This window comes from Sus scrofa, chromosome 3 (genome assembly GCF_054392235.1).
Source record: "Sus scrofa isolate SSC_HxYL_T2T_F1_AM1 chromosome 3, Sscrofa_HxYL_maternal_Yorkshire_Landrace_v2.0, whole genome shotgun sequence".
NCBI lineage: Eukaryota > Metazoa > Chordata > Mammalia > Artiodactyla > Suidae > Sus > Sus scrofa.
Window position 1 is genome coordinate 94,431,041 of NC_139385.1, and position 16,361 is coordinate 94,447,401.

The window sequence follows — 16,361 nt, forward strand, 5'->3', positions numbered from 1 at the left end:
AAAGTCCCTGGGCTCATACAATTTAATTATTAGAGATGTAGATTGAGAGGGCATATACATATTCTTTCAGGGGTTGATGAATTCTATGAAGAAAAATCACGTGGAGAAAGAGACAGAAAGAAATGGGGAGCCACACTGCATCATTTAAGTAGAATGGCAAGAAAAAGCTCCACCAATATGGTTTTATTGGAATGAAAAAAATGTAAGAGTGAGCCACATGGTTATCCAAAAGAAGAAAGCCTTAGGTAATGGGAGAAGGAAATCAATAACCCTCAAGTATAAGAGTACCTGGTATATTTAAAACACAGCAAAATTTGGGGTCATTTAGTAGGTCCATCTCCTAGAAGCACTGATAGACTTCACATTTTCTAAAAAAAATAATACCCACTTTGTTGTGATCACCTCTTTAGTGCTTGTTTTTTCCTCTAGGCTACACATAACGTGAAGCAGGAAATACGACTGCTTGGTTTACCCTTCCATCCTAGTGCTTACTGGATATCTGGTATATCAGAGGTGCACCATAAAGAGAAGTCAAATGAATGAGTGGATGTCTGAATAAACTGCCCTATAAAATGAGATGATGCACATAAATCTTTGAGCTCAGCGCCAGACATATACTACACATTTAATGGGTTTCAGGGACAATATGTTGCTGCTGATGCAGGTGATGATGATACAACCCAGGAGAAGATGAACTTCTTCTCAAAGATAGAGAGAATGCTCTTGGTCCATGGTAGACCTATGTAGCAAAAAGGTCACTTTAACTGCTTCTTGTTGAAATCCACCCATTTGGTGTGTGTGCTATATAACTTCAATGATAGCTGTAGCAGCAGCAAATGCATTATATGCATATAAACATATGATAACATCCAATTCTACAGTCAATACCAAGAAAGCAGAACTATTCAACTCTTAATTATGGCCTTCCAAACAATGCTTAAGTCTTCAGAGAGAAAACAGTTAAATGACGTCAAATGGAGAGTGTCATCCACGTGAGGGATTAGTAAAGAAGGACACAGATACTTGAAGTGAGTTCCACTCTCCTGGCCCAGGAACAGAATTATCAGATGTCATTGCAAAGATCTAGACCTCACAACTTCTGAAGCATCGCATACAACAGAGGGAATCTCACTTTGAAATAAGGGAGTAGTATGGACCTCTAAAACTGAAGAAAGGTCATGGCACAGAGTAAAGAAACACTCTGGGTTTGGAAGTAAGTCAATCAAATAGTGATGATTAAATTGCATATATATGGAATGTTAGAGCTGACAAGTTTTGTCAAGGTTATTTCAAAAAGCTCCTTTATTTTTTTTTTCTTTTTTATCTTTTTAGGGCCTCACCCATTGCATATGGAGGTTTCCAGGCTAGGGATCGATTGGAGCCACAGCTGCTACCCTACACCACAGCCACAGCGACGCAGGATCCGAGCTGCATCTGCGACCTATGCCACAGCTCATGACAATGCTGGATCCTTAACCCACTGAGCAAGGCCAGGGATCAAACCCACGTCCTCTTGGATACTAGTCAGGTTCATTAACCACTGAGCCACGACAGGAACTCCTCACAAAGCTCTTTTAATCTTTCATTTCATAGATAAAGGAACTCGGACTATTTGGCTGGACTATCTCTCCCAAACTCATGCCATCAGTGGCAGAGCAAGGAGAAAAACACAGATCTTCTGGCCCAGAGGTTGGTATTTCTTCAGTTAATCTCCAAGGCCCCATAACTTTTCTTCCTACTTCCATTCTTGCTCTTCTATAATCTATTCTTTTCATAGTGTCAAAGTGATCTTTTAAACTTGAAACTCAGATCATTTTATTATACCTAATAAACCCTTTAATAGTTTCTCTTTGCAATTAAAGTCGAATTCCTTATAACAGTTTATAGTACTTTTCTAACATACAATAATGCCTGGGCACATAGTAGGCAATAATGAACAAATGAACTTCTTTTTTCTCCATTAATACTATAAAGTTGGTCAATCAAGGTAAATCTGCAGAAATAGCTTGTTTAAATAAAATATTCAACAACATTCCCTATAAAATTAATGTAAATGATGAAATGCAAGCTGGGTGAAAGTGGGTTAACTGAATTCAATGATCAGACCCAAATAATTTATTTAAACCTATATCGTCTAATAGATGACCACTAGGTCCCTGTTTGCCTCAGCCTCATTAAGCCTGTTTACCAGCGATTTTGATGACTACACAGAAAGGAAGCTTGTGATCTGAAAGGCACAAAGCTGGAAAGGATAATAAATATAGTAATCAACATTTAAAATTATTATGACAGGCTGAAATTCTGAGTAAATGCCAATAAAATGAAATTCAATAGTGATGAATACAATGTTCTACATAAAAGTTCAAATATTAATTGTATAAGTATAGGACAGATAAACTTGGCTTGGCAGAAATTCATGTGAAAAAGATCTGGAGGATTTAGCTGACCACAACTTTAATAAGACCCATCAGTATGTGGCAGATGCCTTTAAAAATTCACAGTCATAGGTTGCATTAGTAGAGGTCCTTTTTCTCAATTATAGCCAGTAATAGTTTTCCTACTCTCTGTAGCTCGGACCACATCCGGAGTATGTTGTTCAGTTCTGGCTGCCATATTTTAAGGGGGACACTTAATCCAGGGGAAAAAAAAGAGAAATGGATAAAGTCAGAAAAGCAAGCCATGACTGAAAGACTTAAAATCTAAAATCATACCAGTATTTTAAGTTCTATAAGTTAATACAACAGCTCCATTTTTTTTTCTTTTTTTGCTTTTCTGGAAATCAGAATGTGAAGTAATGGCTTTAAGTGGGAAGTAAATATACTCTTACTGACAGCAAATTTTTGAATCAATGAATAAATGATTTAAAGGAGGAAGGAAACTTTCACTGCACATGGGAAAAATTATGTGTACCTGGAGTAGTTTTACAATAGAATAGCTAGCTGAGTGAGTTGGACTACAAAAACTATTTGCCACTGGAAGTTGTCAAGCAACACAGGAGCAAACAAATAAACCTCAAAAGTTATAAACACTGAGTGATTATATAGGCTCTGCATCTAGCACCTCTGAACGAAGCACACTGCTCCTTTCTCACCTTTTAGCTATCCAAGGTGTTCACTCAAGTGTCCCTTTCATTTCCACTGTCAATATATACAGAATATGGTTACCTTAAAAGTGAAATCATTTTTCATGAAACTTGACTTACTGACCCCAAATAAAAAAGTCAGATGGTATTCTGGAGCCTACAGAAGTGGAAACAAAACAAACAAACAAAAAAACCTCTGTTGTTTTGGTACTAATATACAAAGCATAACAATCCAAAATACTGAAAATGTTAAGGTATTGCAGGTGATACAAACTTGGGATAGTCTCATGACTCCATGACTCACCATTACAATTTTTTTTTTCTTCTGGAGAACTGCAAGAATTGAGAAGTAGCTAATGAGGAGAGTGATCAAGACAGCAGAGTAAGAAGATCCTGAGCAACCCTCCCCTCATGAACACGTCAAAACTACTTCTAGTAGCTCTCACTGAAACCAACCTGGGACTAGCAGGACAGCTATTTTACAATCAAAGCCATAAAAAAAATTAAAAATAAAAAAATAAAAGATTCACATGGAGTCTGGAGGAAGGAAGGAGAAGCAGTCTGGTCAGGACTCATACCCTAGAGGGGGACACAGAAGAGGAGGGAGACATCCCAGGCTCAGGGATCCTGTCTTGCAAGCATGGGGTTTAACCATGTATAGGGCACACCAGTCCTGGGGTCCAACACTGAGTATATGAGCCCCTTAGCTGATTTGAAAACCAGTGGGGGTAGCCAGAGGGTTGTAAAAAATTGAGACTTCTTTTGAAGAGTACGTGCACAAATCTGCTTATTTCAAGTCACAGTATGGAGGCAGCAGACTGAAAACTTCCTGGGGCTCTGAACAGCTGAAAGCACCACCCCGTGCCCTCCAGCCCTCCTGCTCTAGTCCCTATTGCTCCTGCAGTGTTCCCTGCTAAGGTGGAGGCTTCCATTGCCAATAGAGTGTGCATTCTTGGAACAGAGCCAACTTGGACTCTGGACCTGCCTCTGACCAGAGTGGAGGCAGCCACTGTCAATGTGTGAATCAGTGGACACATTTAGGAAGGAGAAAAACTAGCTCTAGGATGGAAACCCTCATTGCCAAGTGGGTGTCCCTGGGCACACCTAGGGGGAAATGAAAGCAGCTCAATGGTGTGGGGCCAAAGCCTCTGGCACCAACACAACCTCTAACTAAGGCACACATACCTAGAAAAAAATGAAAGCAGCACAGAAGTGCAGGCCCAAAACCTCAGGATCTGGCCACACCCTAAACCAAGGTGATGACTGCCATCACACCCAGGAGAAACTCAGCTTCCTCAGGGCTCCTACTTCAGCCCCTCAGGGTCCTACCCTCGACCCCCCGCACCCCCCTCCCTGTGCCCCAATAGCGTGGTGACTGCCATAAATCACAGGAAAAAAAAAAGCCCTGGTTTGATAAACAACAAGGTCCTACTATATAGCACAGAGAATTATATTCAATGTCCCATAAGAAACCATAATGGAAAAGAATATTTCTTAAAAGAGCATGTACATATGAATCACTTTACTGTGCAGCAGAAATTAATGCAACATTATAAATCAACTATATTTCTTTTTTTAAAAAAGTCACTAGTAGTCCTGGTTTGCACATGGCCCTGGTCTCACTCTGGTCTCTCCAAACCAACCCTACTTCCTACAAAAGCCACGGCCGCCTGCACCCCCCAGTGAAAAACATGACCCTTGCTTGCTTCAGATCCAGCTTTCCCATCAAAGCCACTGGGCGCACATAGAAATGTTTCAAATGAAAGAACAAGAATAACCCTGGGAAAAACCCTAATGAAATATATATAAATAATTTACCTGATAAAGAGTCCAAAGCAATAATAAGAATGCTAACTGAACTGGGGGAAAGAATAGATGAACACAGTAAGAAATTTAACAAAGAATAAGAAGATATAAGAAAGCCAGTCAAAAATGAAGAACACATTAAATGAATATATAATATATGTGAAGGAATTAACAGGAGATTTAGTGATACAGAAGAATGGATAAGCAATCTGGAAAACAGAATAATGAAAATCACCTAATCAGAACCAAAAAAGATAAGAAAGAAAAACAATTTTTAAAAAAAAATTAGAAAAGTTTAGGGAACTTCTAAGACAACATCAAATATAATAACGTTTGCATAATAGGGGTCCAAGGAGGAGAAGAGAGAAAGTGATTGAAATATTTTTTGATGAAATTATTACTGAAAATTTTCCCAAACCTGAAGAGGGAAATAGATATCCAAGTACAGGAAGCACAGAGTCCCAATCAAGACTAAATCTAAGAGACCCACATCAAGGCATATCGTAATTATAATAGCAAAAGTTAAAGATGAAAAGAGAATTCTGAAGATAGCAAGAGAAAAGCTAAGAGCCATGTGCAAGAGAACCCCCATAAGACAATTAGGTGATTTTTCAGAAGAAATTTTGCTGGCCAGAAATCAGTGGCATGATGTATTTAAAATCCTGAACAGATAAAATCTATAAACTCAACCCAGTAAGATTATCATTCAAAACTGAAGGAGAGAAGAAAAGCTTCTCAGATAAAGCAAAAATTAAGAGTTCATCAATGCTAAACCAACCTTAAAAGAAATGTTAATGGGTCTTCTTTAAGTGAAACAGAAAAGGCTACAAGAAATAAGAAATTATAAGAAGGGAGAAATCCCGCAGGTAAAGGCAAATATACAGTAAGGCTGTGGATCAACCATTTATGTGAGCTTAAAGGTTAAAAGTCAAAAATTGTAAAATCAACTATAACTACTGTAAACAGTTAAGGGATTGATATGAAGATGTAAAATATGATATCAAAAATACAAAACGTGTGGGAAAAGTAAAAAGAATGTAGCACTTTTTGAATGTGCTTGAACTTAAATAACTATCAGTTTAAAATTAGTGTGTGTATATACATATATATGTGTGTGTGTATATACACACAGATCAACATATATGAACTTCATGGTAACCACAAATCAAAAACCTGCAAAAAATACACAAAAACTAGAGAGAAAGGTCTAAAAACATGACACTAAAGAAAATCATCAAACCACAAGGGAAAAGACTTTAAAAAGAACAGAGAAGAATAGAAGCAATCAGAAAACAAATAACAAAATGGCAATAAGTACATGGCTGTTAATAATCACTTTAAATGTCAATGGACCAAGTGCTCCAATAGAAAGACATAGGGTGGATGATCAGATTAGAAACCAAGACCCACCCAATAGAGGCTGAATACACCTTCTCAAGCACAGATTAAACATCTTCCAAGATAGATCATGTTAGGCCACAAAACAAGTCTGTCAACTTAGCAAGGCGAGAACAGCCCATAACAGGTGATTAGAGATGATGCAGTTATTTCATTCAACTGGACTGGAATACACAAAATATCTCTTCCTCTCCTAAATTTTTTCCCCCACCTTTGCTTTCCCCAGGAGTCTATCTTGTCTTAAAATGATCTCTGAATTCCAGTTGTACTTAGAGGACTACTTTGATATGTTTTTCGGTTTTTTATAGCTTTCCTAGTCAACTCCTGGTTTGGTATGTGTACAGATATAGATATATATTTTTTTCATTTACAAACTAAGAACTGGACTACACTCTGTTCTCTGTGCTGTGCTTTTGTTCCTCCTCACTCCCACTCCCTTTTCATACATACCAAGTGGTCCTTGATATGATGGTGAGAACACTGGAGATATTTCTTCTGCTTAGAAATATTTTTCATATTTGTTAAAGGTTTTTTTTTAATGTCAAATTAGGGTAAGCATAACAATAGGAATGTACATGGTGTCTTCCCAAAGGGTGAAGCAAGAAAAAATTTAAATATGAGTGGTCCTCAAGAGCCTATTTTAAAGAAGAGGAAATGATATACAAATAGTGAAACAGGCAACTGCTTTTGTTTTCCATTAAAATATCATTTCCCAGTCTCCTTTATGCATCAAACCCAAGCATTTTTTTTGCCATCTCATAGAACTTACAACACATACCTCAAAGCTACTCCTGAGTAGAGTTAGGACAGGTATTATATATAATTCTCACGTAGGGAGAATGGTTCTGAGAGGTTCATGAGTTGCTCAATCATATGGTCCACATCGTCCAAGGCCATGATACTGACTACAGGCTCTTTATGCCATGTTCCAAAAGGGCATTCACAAAATAATGAGAATAATTTTCTAACAAGCTTATACATGAGTGTATCATAAGGTCTACAACCACATGAAGGATTTCTCTTTCTTATGGTCTCTTTTAGAGCTAAGCTACCATTCTGGTGTCACAGCTTTTATTTTGTGATTCTCATTTTTTAAAGATCCTCAAATTCTATTTCAGTCTGCTGCATATATATATATAGTCTTTTTAGGGTCACACCAGTGGCATATGGAGGTTCCCAGGCTAGGGGGTGAGTCAGACCCACAGCTGCTGGCCTACACCACAGCCACAGCAACATGGGATCCAAGCCATGTCTGTGACCTACACCACAGCTCACGGCAACTCCACGATCCTTAACCCACTGAGCAAGGCCAGGGATTGAACCTGCATCCTCATGGATACTAGTCAGATTCATTTCCACTGAGCCATGATGGGAACTCCTCTGCTGCATATTCTTAAAAATAACACATGCTTATCTCTTAAGTGTAGATATTATAGCACAAAAATAGTTAACAAACTCATTCAAGTATGTTTCATTTTGTTCTACTTATAAAAGGGAAACTATTACAAAGATATAAGAGCCAATTTTTGGACTCACTACTGGAGTTTTTGGATTTGTAAGGTTACTTCTCTAAACCAGGTGACAGAGCTAGTATTTTATATTTTTTTCCCCATAACTTTGTTTTACCTTTCATGTATATTCTTTAATTCATCTGGAGTCCAAAAATGAGGATTATTTCCAAAAGCTTCTACTCAACAACTTGTCTTACACTCCCTGATATGTGTTAGCCATCATAATTATCAAATCCCCATGATATATGAGCCAGTATGAACAATGAATTCTATTCCCATAATTATATTTGTCTCTTCTTTCACAGGACTACAAAGCTACTTTTTACTGCAATGGCTTTGAAATCCTAATACATAATGTGCAAGTTCCCATTTTTTAATTTTATTTTTCAATGTTAACTTACTATTTATAAACTCATGTTTCATTTTTATAATTTATAATATTTGTAAAGTGTCTCCAAAAATCTATCTGATATCTTATTAAGAATTATTTTGAAATTACAAAATAATTTGACCTGGATTGATAACTTTACACAGTTAGGCTTTCTTACCCATGGTGATGGAATGAACTTAAATTGGTTCTTACTTTATGTCCTTTAATATACTTTTAAAATTTTCTCCTTGCAAAATCAATAATCAAATAATTTAGAGTTTTTCTTCACATTGTCAATTGAATTTTTTTCTATCATTCTTCCAACTGGCTTCTTATACAGTCAAGAAACACTATTTGTTTTGAGATGAAACCATTTTCTGTAAGGTAACCCAAATGAATTTTCTTATTTTTATAGTTTGCCTTATTTCATTTAATTTTCTGGGAAGATTAATGAAATTTTGGCTTTTCTCTTCTAATCTTACAACTCATAGTTCTTTCATTGCTTTATGGAGTTGCCAAAAACCTACAATAATATACCATACAAGAGACAATGGGAATATAGTACTTCTTCTTAATCTTTTAATCTTAAAGTGAACTCATTTAAATCTTTAAATGTGTTTTGTGTATATTTTTGTTATTTTTAAATCCTGTGATATTTTTCCTTTGATATATAAAATTATAAATTGTCTTACATTAAACTACCCTTTACTTTCTTTAATAAACTATTGATCATTTTATATGTATTTTGATTCCACTATTAGATGACAATAACTAGTATTTTATTTAGTAACTTCTCATCTATATGTACAATTAGGACTATACTTTTTGTAATAATATTATTTATTTAAATTAAGGTTTTTCTAATCACCTGAGTTAGTTTTTTGGCTTTCTCCTTCTCTGTCTTCTAAAACAAATGTTACACAACAGAGTAAGTATTTCCTGAAAGTTGTTCTATACAACTAAATTTGGTTGCTTCAATATTATAAATACCTGCTCATTAAAATACATCACATTGTGGAATAATAAAGATAAAGAAAATACGACTGTAAAAGGGATCTAGTATCTTGATTACATAAGGAATTTATGCAAATTAATGATAAAAAGAGAGAGCCAGATAACCCAATTGTGGAAAAAAAAGGGATGAATCTGCACATACAATTTTCAGAAGGTAAAAAGTAAATAGCAGCAACTAAAGAATAAGAAGTTCAAATTTGTTAGTAATTAGAAAAGTGAAATTCAAAACAGGAATGTGATATCACTTAATACTAATAAGAGTTATAGAAATTAGAGCTAGATAATGCCAAATATTAGCAGAGTTGGGAACAGAAGACCTCTTCTATTCTCGATGACAGTGAAACTATTGTTACTTCCTAGAGAGCCCTCTAGCAGTACTTAGTCATAAAGTATTCACACCTATGATCCAGTAATGCAGTACAGTCAAATTCCATATTGGGACATGTTCTGTGATGTTTACGCTAGAATTTATGTGTGGTAGTATAAAATGGAAGACTAGTTGTACACCAAGGAGGTAGATATGAAAAATGTAGTAGCTTTACACTATGAAACTCTATGCAGCAGTTAGAAGCAGCCAAATGGATAGATACACACATAGGAACATGAACAGATCTTTAAAGCACAGATATGAAAGAAAATTATAAATAAAATTAAGGCTGCAACACAATGCCATGCAGATAAACAAAAAAATACACACACATATAACACTATGTACTTTACAAGGTTAAATTTCTATTTTTTTTTTTTTTCATCTTTTTCGGGCCATACCTGCAGCATACGGAGGTTCCCAGGCTAGGTGTTGAACCTGAGCTATAGCCACTGGCCTACACCACAGACACAGCAACACCACATCTGAACTGCATCTGCGACCTATACCACAGCTCACAGCAGCACCGGATCCTTAAGCCACTAAGCGAGGCCATGGATTGAACCTGTGTCCTCATGAATACTAGTCAGATTCGATTCCACTGAGCCACTGAAGCTACTCCCTTCAATGTTAAATTTCAAGCTTATGTATTAATTATAGCAAAGTGATTGTTTGTAAGTGAAGTAAGGAGAAAGGAAATAGAGATAAAGAATAAAACGAATACATACTTTGCTTACAGGCACACATTCCAAACTAGAGGGGACCTCACAACCTGTAAGACAGTGACATGAACTGAGAAATAGGATTAGTCAAACTTTCTGCACCTGAGATAACACAAAACTGAAACCACAAAGTGTCTCTTAGAACTTAAGGAGCTTCTGGGAATAGGAAATGCAGAGTTGTCAGAAATCCAGAAGAGAATGTCCTCCTTCTGCATTTCTCCTTGCCTCTGTGCATTCACTTGCCCTTCTTGCTCAGCAGTGCCACCTTTTTCCTCTTTAGCACACATGGCAAGAATTCCATGTGGAATCCCCACATGGTTACATCTCCTTCCTTCAAAAGACCAGCTGATAATGAGTTTTTTAAAAAGAAAGTAATTCATAATTAAGATTGATGAATATGGTGGATAACAGATTTTTAATTATAAAACAGCATGTAATGTAATAGGATTGTTTTTCTTTTATGAGAAATAAACTGATCGTTTCCAAAGAGGAATTCCAATCATCAGTTCCTTTGGATAGATCTAAAGCTCCTGAAAGCTTTTGAAAATCCTATTTGTTTAACTGTAAAAATTCTCTACTTCATTTCTTCTTTCATTTCTTGGCATTTTTCCACCTTCCATCTCTTATTCCTTTCTTTCATTTTATCCTTTGCTCTCTTTTTCTTCTTCTCCTCTTTCCCCTTTCTTCTCTCCCCTCTCTCTTCCTCTCCTATCCATATCTTCAATACCAAAATAGTTCAAAAAGGCGTTGCCTGATTAAACCACAAAATCCACCAGTTGACTTTTAGGGATGAGTTTTCAATATGATTTCACTTTAGTAGTGTGACTGGATAGTAGTTGCTTTCATGAAGTTTTGAATGCAATAACACCAAGTTGGAGAGATAAAGTTCGGTCTTCTGAAAATTTATAACATATCCAGAAACCTAAAACTCCCTATTTTGGTTAACCAAAGAAGACTGAATATTTTTCAACTAATGTTTCTTAATCTTCTGATTTGAAATGCAAATTGTGAGCTAGGCATGATATTCAAGTAGAAATATGGCAATTTTGTTGCCACAACACTTATGTTGCCTTCTTCAGTGATTAAATGAACAAAGATATTAGGGTTCAAACACAATGCTTCCTGCCTATTTGTTGCATCTATCTCACCTCACTGGGTACTTCAAGTGAGAAAGTCTTAAGAAATGTGGAAATAATAGAGACATATGATGAACACTGTACAATTCAGAAAGCCAGTCAACAATACTCACCATGTAATTAAGCTATTTATTTTTATTTTTAATCTATTAGAATTGGTAGAATATTTTCACTTTAGCACCAGGGTTTTAGTGAAACCACAGGGTAGGGTGAGAGGGTTTTTTGTTTTGTTTATTTTTACAGCCACCAGCTCCAGGTCTGAAAAAAATTTACTGTCTCCCTGCCTACTACACATCCATGAAATTAAATAAAAGGTTATTTACATGTTTGTTTTCACAAAGATAATGAATTGTTCATTGGGTACTGCTTTATCCCTCAGCCTCCATTCTCTTTGTGAGTATTCAAAAGAGTTAAGTTTTGTTTCCTATAAATGGTTTTATTAAATCACAGACAGAGCTCATTTTCAAGAGCCTGTTGGCTGGTTATAAAGACTGCCCTAGGGCCCTCTCTGTGAGCTCCAGAAAAGATGTGGTGAGAGGTTTCAGAGCTAGTTGCTTTTTCTCTCCTAAAATATATACCATTGTTTTTAAAATTAATTTGTTTAGTTACAAAAGTATTTGTTCTAAAGGAGACTGTCATGTTGAAAATCCATCCAGGTGTCTTCTACTTCATCTGATAGTTCAAGGTATAGCTTCAAGATACAGCATCTTATCTCTATTGATAAGAGAATAAAATTTATAGTTCTCCTCTTTGAAGATTCAAGACAAAGCTACTTCCTAGTAGTAGTGTTTTCCGAATCAACTCTATTGGAAGTCACTCTTGAAGAATTCCCCCTTCAGTTGTCATACAGTATACTTCTAATATGAATGGCATCTACCTTGCTTATCTAACCTCCTGTTCTCTCCTGCTCTCTGGGTTAAACCCTGTTTTCAAAAGACAGATAGTCTCCCCTTCAGGTCAAGTTCATCTTGCTTCTGAGCTTTTATCCTCTGCTCTATCACTCTTTCCATCAGCTCCTCTCCCTGATTTCTCAGTTAATAGAAATCTCTCACTTTCCTCAAAAGCAAATTCTATTTTCACTTAAAAAAATAAATCTGAACAAACAAAAGAAACCAACCAACCAGTGAAACAACCAACTTCCCTGAATACTCCAAGGGTCAAACTGCTCCTTTTCTCACTGGCTTACTCTAGTACATGGGGCCATAAAATATGACATTTATGGAATTCTCTACCTTGTTCTTTGGTTATTTCCTTTGTGAACACATTCTGTATGCTAACAAGGGCAGGGAATCTGCCCTTAATATTTACCTTTGTGCTTATCTGTATGGGCTATTAATTTTTTTGTTGTTTTTGCTTTTGTTTTTGTTTTTATTTATTTATTTATTTATTTATTTATTGGTCTTTTTGCTATTTCTTTGGGCCGCTCCTGCGGCATATGGAGCTTCCCAGGCTAGGGGTCCAATCAGAGCTGTAGCCATTGGCCTACGCCAGAGCCACAGCAACGCAGGATCCGAGCCACGTCTTCGACCTACACCACAGCTCATGGCAACGCCGGATGGTTAACCCACTGAGCAAGGGCAGGGACCGAACCCGCAACCTCATGGTTCCTAGTCGGATTCATTAACCACTGTGCCACGACAGGAACTCCATTGTTTTTGTTTTAAACTTGCCTGCTGCCTAAGGTAGAGCTGGACAAACAGACATTTAACAAATACTTTTTAACTCAATAAGTGGGTATTTGCTTTAATTGTTAGAGTATTTACCCCATAGTTAACTTTTACTTCTTAGAAATTTAAAATCTGAATTATATGAGCAGGGAATGATCAGCTTATATCAAATGGGTTCCTGTGGGTGGCCCTTCTTTGCCTTTTCTTCCCATGTAAAATCTGGTATACTTTTAAAAGTAATACTATTTTTATTATGAGATATTTCAAACAGAAACCAGAACAGAAAAATAAATATTGAGGCTTAATTATGAAGCTTTAACAAGTGAAAATGTTAAACAGTCACTGAATACCAAGCATTCTTCTACAAATTTTTACACATATTGACTCATCAGATTTTCCAAATACCCCTATGATGTGATACTGTTATTATCATTCCACATTCTCTGAGTGACCATGGAGTTAAGTATTTACCATAAAGTCACACAGACTGTAGGTGGCAGAAGGCAAATCTGAACCAAAGCATTCAGAGCCTGTGCCCATGATTCTCATCCTATACTAACTACATTTTCACTTTGCATTTCCATTGAAACCTACCATTATGACACATTTACTTCAGACTTTAAAAAATAACATTTCCACCATAAACACCTTTCCAATCCTAATTTCTCTGGCTTTCTCTGCTGTGATGACAATAACTGTTAATTTAATGTTTATCAGTCCCATGTGTTTTTGCACTTTTACTTATGGACTTAATATTTACCTTTGTGCTTATCTGTATGGGCTATTAATTTTTTAAATTTTATTGAAGTATAACTGATTTACAATGCTGTGTTAAGGACTATTAATTTTGAAATGTTTTAAAGTTTAAGTAAGTATTACTTGGCATTTGCCTTGATTTTATTCAATGTGTTTTTCAAAAATGTATATTTACTGGCATATATACTCTTGTTCCTCATTTTTAATTGTCCAGAGCTCCATGATAAATATACCATGAATTTCCTGTTCAGGGACATTTGTGTTTTTGAAGAAACAGTACCACCATGAACATTCTTAAGAACTGTATACACCGTAACAAAAACAGGTGATAAATTGAGCACATGTAATTTTTAAACATCAGTATTGTAAAAGAAGTCAAATAAAAAGTTAAAAGCAACCAAGCAGAAGAGAAATTTTAAAAATTTAATAGAAATTGGTTTATCATCGATAATTTATAAATAACTAATACAAATTAATAAGACAAATGAGCAGAGTATGGAAATGGTATTTGACAGAAATCTGAATGTAGTTCTTATGAAAAGAATCTCAGTTTCAACAGGTAATCATGAAATGTAAATATTAAATAATGAGATAATTTTATATTCCTGAGATCAATAAAAGTAAAAGGCCTAAGAGCACCAATGTTGGCAATAAAGTGGAGAAACTCTCACATTCAATCCAGTGGGCATATAAGCTGGTGGAATAATTTGGACAGTCACTTGACCAAATCTCAATCCCTACACTAAGTATCATTTACCCTAATTATATTCTCTGAAATACATAAATAAAATTAATATTCTCTAAAATAAATAAACTGAGAGAGTCATATAGTGGGTTGTAGTATATTCACAAACATGTGCAACCATTACTACATTCAACTTCAGTATATATTTCTGCCACCGCAAAAAGAAACCCTATACCATTTAGGTACCAACTTCTATGCCTTGCTCTCCCATCACTAAGAAACAACTATTAGATTTTCTATCTCTACTGATTTTCCTGTTCTGGACTTTTAGATGAACTATATGATATAACATGTCTTTTGAGACTGGTTTCTTTCACTTAGCATAAATATTTTCAAGGTTCATCCAAATTACAGCACATCAGTAATGCATTCCTTTTTCTACTATGATTTTGTTGTATAGATACACTAAATTTTGTTCATTTGTCCACTGATGGACATTTGAGGTATTTCCACATTTCAGATATTATAAATAATGTTGGGTATTATGAATAATGTTATATATTCATGCATAAGTTTCTATGTGAACATGTTTTCACTTTTCTTTGGTACATATTTGAGAACGGAATTTCTGAGTCATTTAATGGTTTGAAGAAGTACAAGGCTATTTTCCAAAGTGACTGCACCATTTCATTCCATTAGCATATGAGGGGTCTGATTTCTTCGCATCTATACCAGCTCCTGCTCTTTTGATTTGAGCAATCCTAGATGTATTATTTTGATAATTATGTTGACCATTTTTTTTGTCCACTTGTAAAGCTTCCTTGAATAAATGTCTAGTTAGGACTTTTGCCCATTTAAAAAAATTGGTTTATTACTGAGTTATAAGTTCTGATACAAGCCCTTTATCAGACATATGCTTTGCAAGAATTCTCTTGTTGAGCGTCCCTTTTTTGATGGTTTCTTGATGTACAAAAAAGGTTTTTATTATGATGAAATCCAGTTTATCTACTTCTGTTGTTGTTGCTTTATTGGTGTCATATCCAAAAATCCTTTGCCAAATCCAAACTGTTTTCGTCTAACAGTTTTATATTTTCGTTCTTACATTTAGGTCTTATTTCTTTATACATATATATACATTTAGGTCATGATCTACTTTGAGACAATTTTTGTATATGGTGTGAGGAAAGGGTTCAACTTTATTCTTTTCTATGTGGCTAGAGAGTTATCCCAGTAACATGTGTATTACGGTGTGTAACTTTTTGAATAAATTGCTGAATTTGGTTTTCTGGTACTTTGTTGAGGATTTTTATATCTAATTCATAATAGGTAATTATTTGTAGTTTTCTCTTTTTGTGATGATTTTGGTTTTGGTATCAGGGTAATACTGACCTCCTAGAATAAACTGAGAAGTATTCTCTCCTCTTTACTTTTTGAATGAGGGTGTGAAGAACTGATATTAATTCTCTAAACGTTTGATAGAATGCAAAGGTGAAGCCATCTGTGCCTGAGTTTTGCTTTGTGGAGAGGTTTTTGATTATTGCTTTAATATCTCATTTGTTATAAATCACTCATACTGTCTATTTGTTCTTAATACAGTTTAGGTAGTTTGTGTCTTTTTTAGGAATATGTTCAATTTATCTAATTTGTTGGTATACAATTGTTGTGAGCCACACGGGAAGTCCGGTATACAATTGTTAATAGTAGATCTTCGCAATCTTTTTAAATTTCTGTAGGGCCAATATTAATGTCTTCTCTTTCATTTCTTTGTTTAAAAGGTTTACTGAAGTATAGTTAATTTACAATGTGATAATTTCTGCTATATAACGAAGTGATTCAGTTATACATAC